Raw genomic sequence first — 13,759 nt, 5'->3', positions numbered from 1 at the left:
TTCCAAGGGCATCTGGTTTTAGATTTCTTTCATGCAACCTGCCCGACAGCCCTATCTGAATGCTTGTATATGCCTTGCAAGTTCAGCATTTTTGCAAAATGCTTAAAGAGAAATGTTTCCTATTTGCTCAGGCAGGGCAAGTTTAAAGCATGAGACTCTAGCAAATATTCATCCACTACTGCAAAGAGAAAATTGGTATTGGCTTTGAAATGCATACTTAAAAATAGCACCAATGAAAGGGCTCGTCCGGGATTTGCACCTGGGACCTCTCGCACCCAAAGCGAGAATCATACCCCTAGACCAACGAGCCGTCGAAAGGCCCTCACCTCTGAAAAGGTAATACCAGCTCTAAGCCCGCAATGAAGATCATGCTGGGGACTTTTTCATGCTTGGTCTGTGAATACACATGAAATTCAGTGTCAACTTACCCTTTCTCAAACGATAGCACTATCATTTGTAAGTGTCCCCTTTTATTGGTTCTCAGCATTGGACACGTCTTACAGGAAGTCAGTAGTTATTTATATATTTCTGCATTGGCTAGAGCCTAAAGAGAAAGAATAAAAAGTTGTTCATAACAACATAAGAAACACATTTTGCCTTTTCTCTCAAATACTTATTTCCTTTGTGCAAATCACAATGCCAAGGTGAATAGCTGGGCCACAGATTCTGGCTAATTATCTACATCTTGAATGCAAGAACCAATAAAAACTGCCTAATGCAGGACTAAAGCATTCCTTGCATAGCCTCTAACATCATAACATAACTGAGCTGCTGGTAGCAAGCTAAACAATACCTTCCCAAAATGAGAAGTACATGTGCTTATCCGCTCAATCAGCGCTCGATCAGGCGAGATATAGAAAAGGTGGAAAGGGTCCAAATGGCTGTCCCTTCCTTTTTAGGGTGGGTCCTGCTGACTATCATAGGATTCCTTGTAAGAGTGGCCAGGGTCAGAGGAAAAACTTTCAACCCTTCTTAGTGTTCTCTCTAGAAGCAGGCATTTTCTGTGCCTTTAATTTCAGGCTTTTCCCAGCAGTCTCTGTTCTGCCTATGTAAATTAACAAAAGCAGTGCTTATTCCTCACTTGCTCTAATGTCCTTCCTGTCCACAAAGCTCTGCCTAAGTATGCTTTTTTCTTTTTCAGGGAAATTCTAAATGGTTTCTCTGTCCAGTCTGTGGCAGTAGAATGCTGATTATGATGCCATGTTTTGTTGAATCACCAAGGTACAACTACAGAGAGATATATGAGTCTGAAGGACATGGAACTCTTAGCTAACACATCACAATATGTGATGCTTGCCAAACAGGCACTACATTCTGGTGCGCTGATGATCAGAACATTCTGCTCCTAAAGGAAAGAAAAGACCGCTTGATTGAAAATAAAGTCTCTGTTTATATTAATGCTCTCTATCTCCCTATATCTATCTATCTATCTATCTATCTATCTATCTATCTATCTATCTATCTATCTATCTATCTATCTATCTATCTATCTATCTATCTATCTATCTATCTATCTATCTATCTGTCTGTCTGTCTGTCTGTCTGTCTGTCTCTCTGTCTGTCTATCTATCTATCTATCTATCTAATCTATCTATCTATCTATCTATCTATCTATCTATCTATCTATCTATCTATCTATCTATCTATCTATCTAATCTATCTATCTATCTATCTATCTATCTATCTATCTATCTTTATATTTGGATACATGCATACACCTACACATAGATATGCCATGCATTTCTTTGGATTTGTTTCAACCTCTTGCCATTTATTTGAGAATCCCTACTTTTCAAGTGACTGCAAATGAAGTCATCTCTGGCACGTTTTGGCTGATGCAAGGTAACCAAAACACAAGACAACTTTTAATAAAAATCATTGGTTTCTTTGTTAACGTGCACTGTCAAAACATGGGACTTTCACACGTCAGGTAAATATGATAACCAATACACAACAGAAGCAGATGCAGATTGCTTATCAATGTCGTGATAGAACAGTTGTGATTTGAGTAGAAGAAGCGCCCCTGAATTGATACTTATTATATACAGCCTGTAAGATAGTCAAAAATGCATGCTAGGAGAGGAGATGCAAATATAAATGTATTAGAAAAATACATAAAGAGGAGTGATATGCTTTTATTCATGCAAGGCTAGAAAAAATCCCCATACTGTCGAAAACATTCATACACCACCAAATGGAAATAAACAATTCTGACATTAAACGTAAAGGTGACGATGCATTTGTATCATCACCTTGAGAAGGATCATCTAGGAATTGAGCCCAGGCCTCAGCACTTAAAAACCAGAAACAGTCCACTAAAATAAGAGGCCTGTTGGTGCCAACAATTCTCAAAGTTAATGCTTGTTCTGGTTGAGCATTGAACCGAATGCATGGCTCTTTTGAAAGTGAGGTCTGTGAATCAACAGATACATCCACATGCCAATTATGTTATAGTTTTTAAGAGAATTCACTTTCTTGGAACGAGACTGCATGAACCCATCTTCAGGGCCTGGACAATTTCATGCAAAACGGCAAATTTCAACATTGCAACCAAGACAATATAACGAACCGGGGACCTTTCGGGTGTGAGGCGAAAGTGATAACCACTACACTACAGAAACAGATACCTACAGTTGATTCTTCTGTGATGAAACTGCTCAAAACAGGCTATTCCAAGGGCATCTAGTTTTAGATTTCTTTCATGCAACCTGCCCGACAGCCCTATCTGAACGCTTGTATATGCCTTGCAAGTTCAGCATTTTTGCAAAATGCTTAAAGAGAAATGTTTCCTATTTGCTCAGGCAGGGCAAGGTTAAAAGCATGAGACTCTAGCAAATATTCATCCCCTACTGCAAAGAGAAAATTGGTATTGGCTTTGAAATGCATACTTCAAAATTACTTCAAAATAGCACCAATGAAAAGGCTTGTCCGGGATTTGAACCCAGGACCTCTCGCACCCAAAGCGAGAATCATACCCCTAGACCAAACAGCCGTCGAGAGGCCCTCACCTCTGAAAAGGTAATACCAGCTCTAAGCCCGCAATGAAGATCATGCTGGGGTCTTTTTCATGCTTGGTATGTGAATTCACAGGAAATTCAGTGTCAACTTACCCTTTCTCAAAGGATAGCACTATCATTTGTAAGTGTCCCCTTTTATTTTGTCTCAGCATTGGACACGTCTTACAGGAAGTCAGCAGTTAATTTTGTATTTCTGCATTGGCTAGAGCCTAAAGAGAAAGAATAAAAAGTTGTTCATAACAGCATAAGAAACACATTTTGCTTTTTCTCTCAAATACTTATTCCCTTTGTGCAAATCACAATGCCAAGGTGAATAGCTGGGCCACAGATTCTGGCTAATTATCTACATCTTGAATGCAAGAACCAATAAAAACTGCCTAATGCAGAACTAAAGCATTCCTTGCATAGCCTCTAACATCATAACATAACTGAGCTGCTGGTAGCAAGCTAAACAATACCTTCCCAAAATGAGAAGTACATGTGCTTATCCGCTCAATCAGCGCTCGCTCAGGCGAGATCAGGTGAGATCTAGAAAAGGTGGAAAGGGTCCAAATGGCTGTCCCTTCCTTTTTAGGGTGGGTCCTGCTGACTATCATAGGATTCCTTGTAAGAGTGGCCAGGGTCAGAGGAAAAACTTTCAACCCTTCTTAGTGTTCTCTCTAGAAGCAGGCATTTTCTGTGCCTTTAATTTCAGGCTTTTCCCAGCAGTCTCTGTTCTGCCTATGTAAATTAACAAAAGCAGTGCTTATTCCTCACTTGCTCTAATGTCCTTCCTGTCCACAAAGCTCTGCCAAAGTATGCTTTTTTTCTTTTTCGGGGAAATTTTAAATGGTTTCTCTGTCCAGTCTGTGGCAGTAGAATGCTGATTATGATGCCATGTTTTGTTGAATCACCAAGGTCCAACTACAGAGAGATATATGAGTCTGAAGGACATGGAACTCTTAGCTAACACATCACAATATGTGACGCTTGCCAAACAGGCACTACATTCTGGTGCGCTGATGATCAGAACATTCTGCTCCTAAAGGAAAGAAAAGACTGCTTGATTGAAAATAAAGTCTCTGTTTATATTAACGCTCTCTCTCTCCCTATATCTATCTATCTATCTATCTATCTATCTATCTATCTATCTATCTATCTATCTATCTATCTATCTATCTATCTGTCTGTCTGTCTGTCTGTCTGTCTGTCCGTCCGTCCGTCCGTCCGTCGGTCCGTCCATCCATTTATCTATCTATCTATCTATCTATCTATCTATCTATCTATCTATCTATCTATCTATCTATCTATCTATCTATCTATCTATCTATCTATCTATCTATCTATCTATCTATCTATCTATCTATCTATCTATCTATCTATCTATCTATCTATCTATCTATCTATCTATCTATCTATCTATCTATCTATCTAATCTATCTATCTATCTATCTATCTATCTATATATCTATCTATCTATCTTTATATTTGGATACATGCATACACCTACACATAGATATGCCATGCATTTCTTTGGATTTGTTTCAACCTCTTGCCATTTATTTGAGAATCCCTACTTTTCAAGTGACTGCAAATGAAGTCATCTCTGGCACGTTTTGGCTGATGCAAGGTAACCAAAACACAAGACAACTTTTAATAAAAATAATTGGTTTCTTTGTTAACGTGCACTGTCAAAACATGAGACTTTCACACGTCAGGTAAATATGATAACCAATACACAACAGAAGCAGATGCAGATTGCTTATCAATGTCGTGATAGAACAGTTGTGATTTGAGTAGAAGAGGCGCCCCTGAATTGATACTTGAGAGAGCACAAATCTGAAAAATGTATAAGTACACCGTATTTACAAGCACGTAGTGTTAGTTTAAATTGTATTGCACAAGAGTGTCAACTTACATGGTGAAAATATATGAGTGTTTGTTTGAATTAGAATAGATGCATATATAGGAGTGGAAAACTAATGTAGAGGTTGTAGAAATGTTAAAATGATGTTGGAGTCACACGTCAGATGAATAAGTGAAAACGAAATGTAATTCTGCAAACCATGAAAATGTGTAGGCCACATGGCATTTCACAGGAAACGAAAGATGCTGCTACACTTTTAGTGACGTGGATTTTAAAGTCATTAGAGTGCAAATGTATTATTAGGCATAGTATTGAAGTATATGTTTTATAGATGTGTTGCATTATAGAAATGTGTGCTAGTTAAAGAATACTGTTTAAATCGAGTTAAATGTTTTCAGAGTGCAGGGACCCGCTTCATGTAAATCAAGTAGGCCTGAACAGATAATGTCGTTTCTTTGATCTGCAATGTGCTCGTTAGAGAAGAGGTCGAGAGGCACCAAGCACAAAGTTTTACACATGTTTTATGGCCTATAGATATGGTGGAGTTTGGAATTTGAGGCCCACTGTAGGATGGTCTGAATGCAGGTGCGAGGGGTCCTAATCAGTCGTAATGAATGGAGCCTTGTTCAGCGACGCCTGGCGCAGGCCTGGAGGAGGTTTCAGGAATTTCAGGGGGTACCAGCGAACTGGAGAAGAAGCCTGGGAACCAAGGTCAACTTTAACGAGGGTCCCGAAGAGTATCATCGTGGAGTTTTGCCGCTGAAATCGGTACCACGTGAGGGGCGTCCCGAGGGGCGTTCCTATCGAAAATGTGATTTTGTATTAGGAAAAGCGACCCGGGGAGGAGGCAGAGCAGATGATTTTGGAAGCTTAAGAAAGCGGTTGGGTAGGCAGATAGGCTGATCACGAGAGACCGATTTACAGAAGAGACTAAGAGAAGTGCGTGATCTTCTTAGGAAGTCACCACGGCTGACACCTTTTTAGGTAAAGATCTTGTTAAGTAGGGATGTCACTTAGTCTAGTGTAGGGACAGACTAAACCTGTATTTTTCCTTTCTGTAAATGACTCTCAGGTTGCAACTCACAGCGATTCTTGCAACGCTCATGCTCTTTGAAGTAGTTTTGATAATTTCCTTTTGTCGTTTGAGGATATTCAGAGAGTATCTTTTTGTACTAATACCTGTATACCTTTTGAATCTTATTCTGAGATGTTTGTATCTTCAGATACTTTTGACTTTGAATTAAACTTTTAACCTTTCCCAGTGGTAAGTGATTCTTTAGAGTGGTGTAAGTTCTTAATTGACTAACCTAGTAGTAGTTTGTCTTTTACTCAATGACAGGTACCAACGATTCAGTCAACATGATTTGGGATCTGGTAAGGTAACTAGAGACCAGAAACCCCGCGTTAACAGTTGGTAGCAGTTTAGGATGGTTATCTTCTTGAGGAAGGTAATCTAGATTAGGTTAGCTTACCCCAAGGCCCCTAGAGCTAGACATCGAGAGATGAGCAGTGGAAGAATCGCGTGCCGAAGAAGGTGCTGACGGTGCGAGAAAAGCAGCAGTATCGGAGGAGAGTGAGTATAACAAGGGTCATGCGTGAACAGATTGCGGTGTTTTGTGTTGTATTTGTATTGTAATGTCTTGCGGAGTTGAATGCCTGTAGCGTGATTGTGAGAAGGTTGTGAGCGCGCGCAACCTGGTAAAAATCTTAAGTTCAAGGTAGAGCTTAAGTGGTCCGGGTGTATCGAACACTCAAGAGTAATTGCCAACCATAGTACGGAGGTCATGAGGTACCATTGACCGCCGCAGAACCGAGATAGGGGGAGTGCAAGAGTGAGTGTGTGAGTAACGGACGCTGGTCGAAAGTTACTGTGTGTAAGTAACCTATCAGAGAAGGCGATTGTCTGGACGTAAACGGAAAGACATTTCGCCAGTTAAGGTGACAATTACAGATTGACTGTGGGCGTACAGTCAAAGAAAAGTGATCGCTTGGACGGAAGTAATCATTTTTCGAAGTATGAATGGGACGCATGCATAAACGCGGAGACGAGCTGAAAAAGGAGGGGAACTGCTGCGAAGGGGGACGAGTGACGTCGGCAAGAGCCGCGCTGAGATAGGGTGGATAGTCAGGAGCCGCGACGCGATAGGACGGTTGGTGTGACGTCGGCAAGAGCCGCGACGGGATTGGGCGGCTGGTGCGACGTCAGTGAGAAGTCGCGTTCTGATAGGCCAGTTGGCGAGAACCGAGCTGAGATTGGTGGATTGTCATCAGGAAGTAAACAAACCGGAGAAAACAGAAACTAGTAGATTGAAAATGAAGTGTTTTAAATGTTTGAAGGATATTTTTAAAAGAAAAAGGAGAGAGTCTTTTTACGGGCAAGAGGCACCGCCAGAGGGTACACCGGCTCATTATATGGCAGCGAATGTTGGGCTGCATACGATATTATGGATTGGGTACTGGAACAAGCTTACGGAAGGGAATGAGGAAATGTCGTTCCCAAAGTATGGGACGTTTAAGTTAGAGGTGTTACATCGGCTAAAAGCAACAATGTCCGCATTGAAACCCCCGCCTAGACCAACCCAGTTTGAGGCCCTTAATGCATGGATTAGGGCGACGCACGACAGGAATTTGAACAGGCGTCAACACAGATTGACTCGTTCGGTAAGAGCAGTGCGAGATTCTAAATGGGACGAAGAGGCAAAGAGATGGAGGGTACAGGCTATTGAGGTAGAGAAGTTGTATCCAATGAGGGAGGTGGTAGGTGGGAGGAACCTCATGGAAGAGGATGAGGAGAGCGATTCGGAGGACAATGTGATAAACAGATTGTTGATAGACAGACCACCTCCGAGAGTTGGGGAAATTGAAGATAGAGGACTAGCAAGGGAAGATGGGACTGCCATAGAGGGGTTTACACCACTCCCTATATCGGAATGGACACCTATCAAAGGCGAGGAGACACCTCAAAACAACACAATACAGAGTGTAGTGGGAAGGTTTGTGGTACAAAAGACGCCAATCACCGAAAAGGCTGAGTCTTTTGGATTACCGGATGCTCTTCAAGTACCTGTTACCATAGGACCTATAGTGTCGATTTACAATCCAGATCATGGGAGAGGGGAAGAGCAGGCACGGTTAGATAGAGAAAGGATTGAGATGGAAAGGAGGAATAACACGACAAATGCATGGAAGCAATTGCCAGGATCGGTAACGTGGAACACCCCATTCGATACGACTGTGGGTCCCAACACAGGACAGGGAGGTCAGAGAGGACCGATGGACAAGAGGGGACCGCGGCCGAAATCTTATACAGAATTAAGAGCAGATTTGAGAGAATGGGAGGGGTCCACGGTAACTCCGAGTAATAGGTCAAGAAGAGAACCCGAGTGGGAAAACCGAGGTAACGGGACTGTATCTCATTGCGGGGCTAGCGAAAGCAGTCAGGGGCGAGAGGGTCAAAGTCAGGAGAATGGAAGAGTTACACGTCCTATAGATCGGAGGGAACAGCAGGAGCAGAATGGTAGGAGTATGGAGTGTGAGGAGATGTCTCGCCTCATGCAAAACGAGGGAGACCAAAGAACACAAGAGTACAGAGATAGGTTTAGGTGCACTCATCACGCACCTGGGGAAGATGTACAACACTGGCAAAGAGGGAACAGTGAAAGATCACGTCATACATCAAGTGATCAGAGGTCACAGATGCAGGGAGAAGAAAGAGGGAGTTACGGAATGCCTTACCATGCATCCCGAGTACCCAGACAGGATGGGGAATGCGGGGCTATGAGGCGCGAAGGAGTGTTTCACCATACACCCCGAGAAGATGGAAAGGCATGGGACCTAGAGAGATGGGAGCATGGGAGGACTCCACATAACACACCAGAGCCTAGACGTAGAACTAGGAGCTGGGATGAGAGAGAGGCTGAAGGAGCACCGAGAGCCGAAGTACTGAAAGCAGCTATAAAGGTTAAAAGGCTTGATGTCTCCAGCCTAAAATCCGATCTAGACGAGATTATAGAAGGAACGGTGCCTTTAGAAAGGATTGATTTGTACGAACAAGATGAACTGCTATTTATAACAAAGGATATTACTAGAAAGGCCAGAGCAATTCATGAGAAACTGTCTAACCTGGCAGACAGGTACATGGTAGATTTGTCCAGAACAAAGACGTTACAGAGTAACCATAGGTTGCAGTACTCAGACCAAGACCTAGATGAGAAGAGAACTACAGGATTAAAAACACACATAAGAGAGTTGATATCGGGAATAAGGGTGTGGAGAGATCTGGACAAATGGGAGGAGAGATGGTCAAAAAGGGGCACAGTTAGACGGAGTACAAGTGTGATGTCTCCAGAGGGAAGGGTAATGCAGATGGAGGCGTTCCCTTTGCGAGAAATATCGAACGGAAATTATGTACATGTGCCCTGGAGTAGAGGAGATTTAGCTGCATTTACCAACTCATTTCCGAAGTTAAGGGAGAATCCAGTTGAGTGGTATAAGCAGGTAGAGAGGTTTGTAAAGATCTCCAAAGTATTGTGGATTGATTTGAACACTTTGTTTGACATTGTGGTTCCAGGGGATTTGTGGGTAACTTGCAAGATTAGTGTCCAGTGGCCAAATTTAGAACCTGAGAGGAATGCTAGAACTAATGGACCGTCGGACAGTGTCATGGAGAAATATGAAAGAGTAATAGCCTGGCTAAAGGATAAAGTGCCTCCACAAGATATAGATTGGGTAAAAATAGACCGAACAAGACAGGAACCCAAAGAGACAGTTCATGAATTTTATGAAAGATTACTGAAAATATTCAAACAATATAGTGGACTCGATGTAATGGATCCCAAAGACATAGGACAGTTTGTGTCAAAGTTCGTTTTGGGGCTGAGACCAGATATTTGTTTGATGATTCAACAACATTTAATCTGTTGGCAAAACAAACCACTAGATGAGATCCTGCGATATGCAAGATACTGCAGTGACGAAATAGATTCTAAAAAGAAAAATCTAAAGGAGAAGCTGATGGTGGTGCAAATGCAGTCAGCCGGAAAGGGCGGACAACAGAAACAGGGGATGGGACGAAAGTCGAATGGTCAGAACAAGGATAATGAAGAAGGGCAGAGACCTAGAGTAGACTTTGCCACTTTAAAGAAGACGACAAAGTGCCACCAGTGTCACCAGGTGGGACATTGGAGACGTGAGTGTCCCTTTAACCCTGAAAATGGAGAGCTAGAATTAGAAGAGCAAGTTCAAGAGGTTCCAGCTCAAAAGGCGACAGTCCCAGGAAGCAAGGTGGTAAAAGGGGGGACTTCGGCTCCAAGAGCTCAGTTTCCACAGCCACCGAAAATCGCGACAGGGGGAAAGGTCTTTAAACAGATGCCTCTTTTTATTGAGGAAGAAAAGTGTTATTATATTGATCCATTGACGGGACAACGTGTGAGTAAAGAAGAGGACTGTACCCTCGGGGCAGTCCTAGAGGTGGATCAAAGGGGGCCATTTGTTGAGGCTGAAGTGGCAGGATGTCCTACAATGTTCTTGGTGGATACTGGAGCTACTCGATCAACTCTGAGATCAGCGGTGGTTCCAGATTTACCGATGTCAGGGGAAACAATTCAAGTGGTAGGAGTTGCAAACAAAAGGATGACTAGTCCCTTGACTGAACCAGTATCCGTGAAAATAGGAAACCATATGAATGAACATCAGTTTGTAGTATGTGATTCGAGTCCTGTATGTCTGTTAGGAAGGGATTTGTTATGCAAATTGAACTGCACAATATACTGCACCCCGCAAGGAGTGGAGGTACAGACTACAGACGATGACGCTACCTTCAAGGTAGCCAATTCAAAATCTTGCATAGAACTTTATCCTACTCTGACTGTAGAAGATCTTCCCCAGGACCTACGAGATGCTGTGGCGTCAGGGGTATGGGATTTCACAGGCGAGGCAATAGGATTGATCAAGGGGGTAGAACCAGTGAAAATAATGATAAAGCCAAATGCCGAGTATCCCAGAACGCCTCAATACAAATTGTCCCAGGAAACGATTGCAGGAATAAAACCTGTGATCGAGTCAATGATTCAACAAGGAATACTACAAGAAATCGTGGGAAGTCCTTGTAACTCCCCGATTATGGGTTTGCAGAAACCTAGTGGGAAATTCAGGATAGTTCAGGACCTCCGGAAAATTAACAATATAGTTGTTTCATGTTGTCCAGTGGTACCGAATCCATCAGTGATACTGTTTCAAATACCATGCCAAGCAGAATGGTTCACAGTGATAGATCTTTGCCAGGCCTTCTTTTCAATCCCATTGGATGAAGAAAGCAGGTATCTTTTCGCTTTTAAAATGGAAAATCGCATCTTAACATGGTGTCGAATCCCACAAGGATTCACAGACAGCCCATCAATCTTCAACCAGTTGTTGAAGAAGAATCTCGAAAATCTAGTACTGCCGCAGAATTCGGTTCTGGTTCAGTACATAGATGACCTACTTGTTGCGTCAGAGACAGAGGAAGCTTGTAAAACAGATTCCATTGCCTTGTTGAACCATTTAGCTGAAAATGGACATAAGGTATCTCCGAGCAAGTTACAGTACTGTTTGACAGAAGTACAGTATTTGGGGCACCGGTTAGAAAAGGGAAAGCGTAAGGTGTCTCCAGATAGGATTGAGGCGATAATGAAGATGAATGCGCCCACGACACAGAGAGAAGTTAGGATGTTCCTAGGAATGGTTGGTTATTGTCGACAGTGGATAGTTAACTTTTCACTGAAAGCAAAGCCCTTACAGAAACTGACGCACAAGGAGGTGAGTGATCCGGTACCATGGGACGATGAATGCCTAGTGGCATTCCTGCAGTTGAGAGACGACTTGTGTCGTGCTCCGGCTCTGGGGATGCCCGATTACGAGAAATCTTTTTCACTTTACTGCTGTGAGAGAGAGGGATGTGCTTTGTCAGTCTTGGCACAGACCCATGGAAATGCCCGTAGACCAGTTGCCTACTTTTCGGCTACATTAGATCCGGTAGCCGCAGCGTTGCCCGGATGTCTCAAATCCGTTGCTGCAACGGGTGTCAGCATTGAGAGGTGTGAGAGTATTGTTATGGGACACCAGTTAGTGGTGTATGTACCACATTCTGTAGAATTGCTAATGACCAGGACGAAGACGCAGCATCTGACTAATAGCAGGCTCACGCGCTACGAGCAAGTTATCCTTGCTGCGGAGAACGTGACCCTCAAAAGATGCTCTGTTTTGAATCCTGCTACATTGATGCCACTACCTACTGTAATAGAAGGCGAAGAATGTGAAGACCACGATTGCCTTGATGTGACTGAACTATGCACGAAGCCCAGACCAGATATTGTGGATGAGCCGTTGTCTGACCCTGATGAGATTTACTTTGTCGATGGCTCATGTTTAAGAGACGATACTGGTCGGTTGAGAGCAGCTTATGCTGTTTGCACCATCACTGGAGTTGTGGAAGCCGCTTGCCTGGAAGGAGTACATTCCGCACAGGTAGCAGAAATCATTGCATTAACTCGTGCCTGTATAGCAGGTAGCGGAAGGAGAGTCACCATATACACTGACAGCCAATATGGTTTCGGTGTGGTTCACGATTTCGGGCAATTGTGGTCTCAGAGAGGTTACATGACCTCTTCTGGTTCGCCCATTCGAAATGGAGAATTTGTGTGACTGTTGTTGGAAGTATTACAAGGTCCAGCTGCCATTGCTATTGTAAAGTGTGTAGCTCACACTAAGAATACAGATTTTGTGTCACAAGGTAACCGTTATGCAGACGAAGTCGCCCGCTATTGTGCGGAGCAGGACTATTCCTTCACAAAGGTAGAAATAGAAGGGGCGGAAGAGAAGACAGAATTGAGCATGATGTCGGAAACAGTAGACACTTGGGAGGATTTAAGAGTGATGCAGGAGAACGCACCTGAAACAGAGAAAAAGGCATGGGAGATAGCAGGTTGCGTGGAAAGCGAGATGGATTTTTGGATTTCAGCAGATGGGAGGGCAGTGTTACCTGAGGAACTAGCGAATCCAATGGCAAGACAAATACATGGTCCAGTACACCTAGGAAGAGATGCTATGCTGAGAGTGTTTAGACAGACTTGGTATGGCCCTAAATTTAGGATAGCGGCAGAATCAGTATGCAAGAGATGTGTTACCTGCCAACAGTTAAACATAGGGAAAAGAACACCAGTTACACTGAGTCACATTGGCAGGTCTGGGGGGCCTTTCAATAGAATGCAATTGGACTTTATTGAAATGCCAAAAATCAACCGCCTTAGGTATGTTTTGGTGGTTGTATGCATATTTTCCAGATGGGTTGAAGCATACCCCACACGCAGGTGCGATACACTCACAGTAGCCAAACTATTGCTCAGGGAGTTGATACCACGCTTCGGGGTGCCTGCCTCTCTGGAATCGGACAGAGGAACACATTTTAACAGCGAAATTGTGAAGATGTTGTGCTCTGCATTAAAGATCGATCAAAAACTGCATTGTAGTTATCGACCAGAAGCCTCAGGGATCGTGGAACAAGTAAATGGCACCCTGAAGAGTCGACTAGCTAAAGTCTGTTCATCCACATCTTTGAGTTGGCCAGATGCTCTTCCTTTAGTACTCATGAGCATGCGTAGCACACCTGACAGGAGGACAGGTCTCTCTCCACACGAGGTTCTGATGGGGAGGGCCATGAGACTTCCCACTGTTCCAACTGCTGCCTTATTGAACATTACGGATGATCTGATCTTGGATTACTGTAAGGGACTGTCTGACGCCATCCATTCTGTGTCCCTTCAGGTGCAGGCGGCTGAAGTTCCATCATCAAGGAACCTGTGTCATGATCTGTGCCCAGGGGACTGGGTGCTGGTCAAGAAGCACGTCCGGAAGAACTGCC

The sequence above is a fragment of the Lissotriton helveticus genome, chromosome 8 (assembly GCF_964261635.1).
Source record: "Lissotriton helveticus chromosome 8, aLisHel1.1, whole genome shotgun sequence".
Taxonomy (NCBI): Eukaryota; Metazoa; Chordata; class Amphibia; order Caudata; family Salamandridae; genus Lissotriton; species Lissotriton helveticus.
This window is presented reverse-complemented; position numbering follows the sequence as displayed.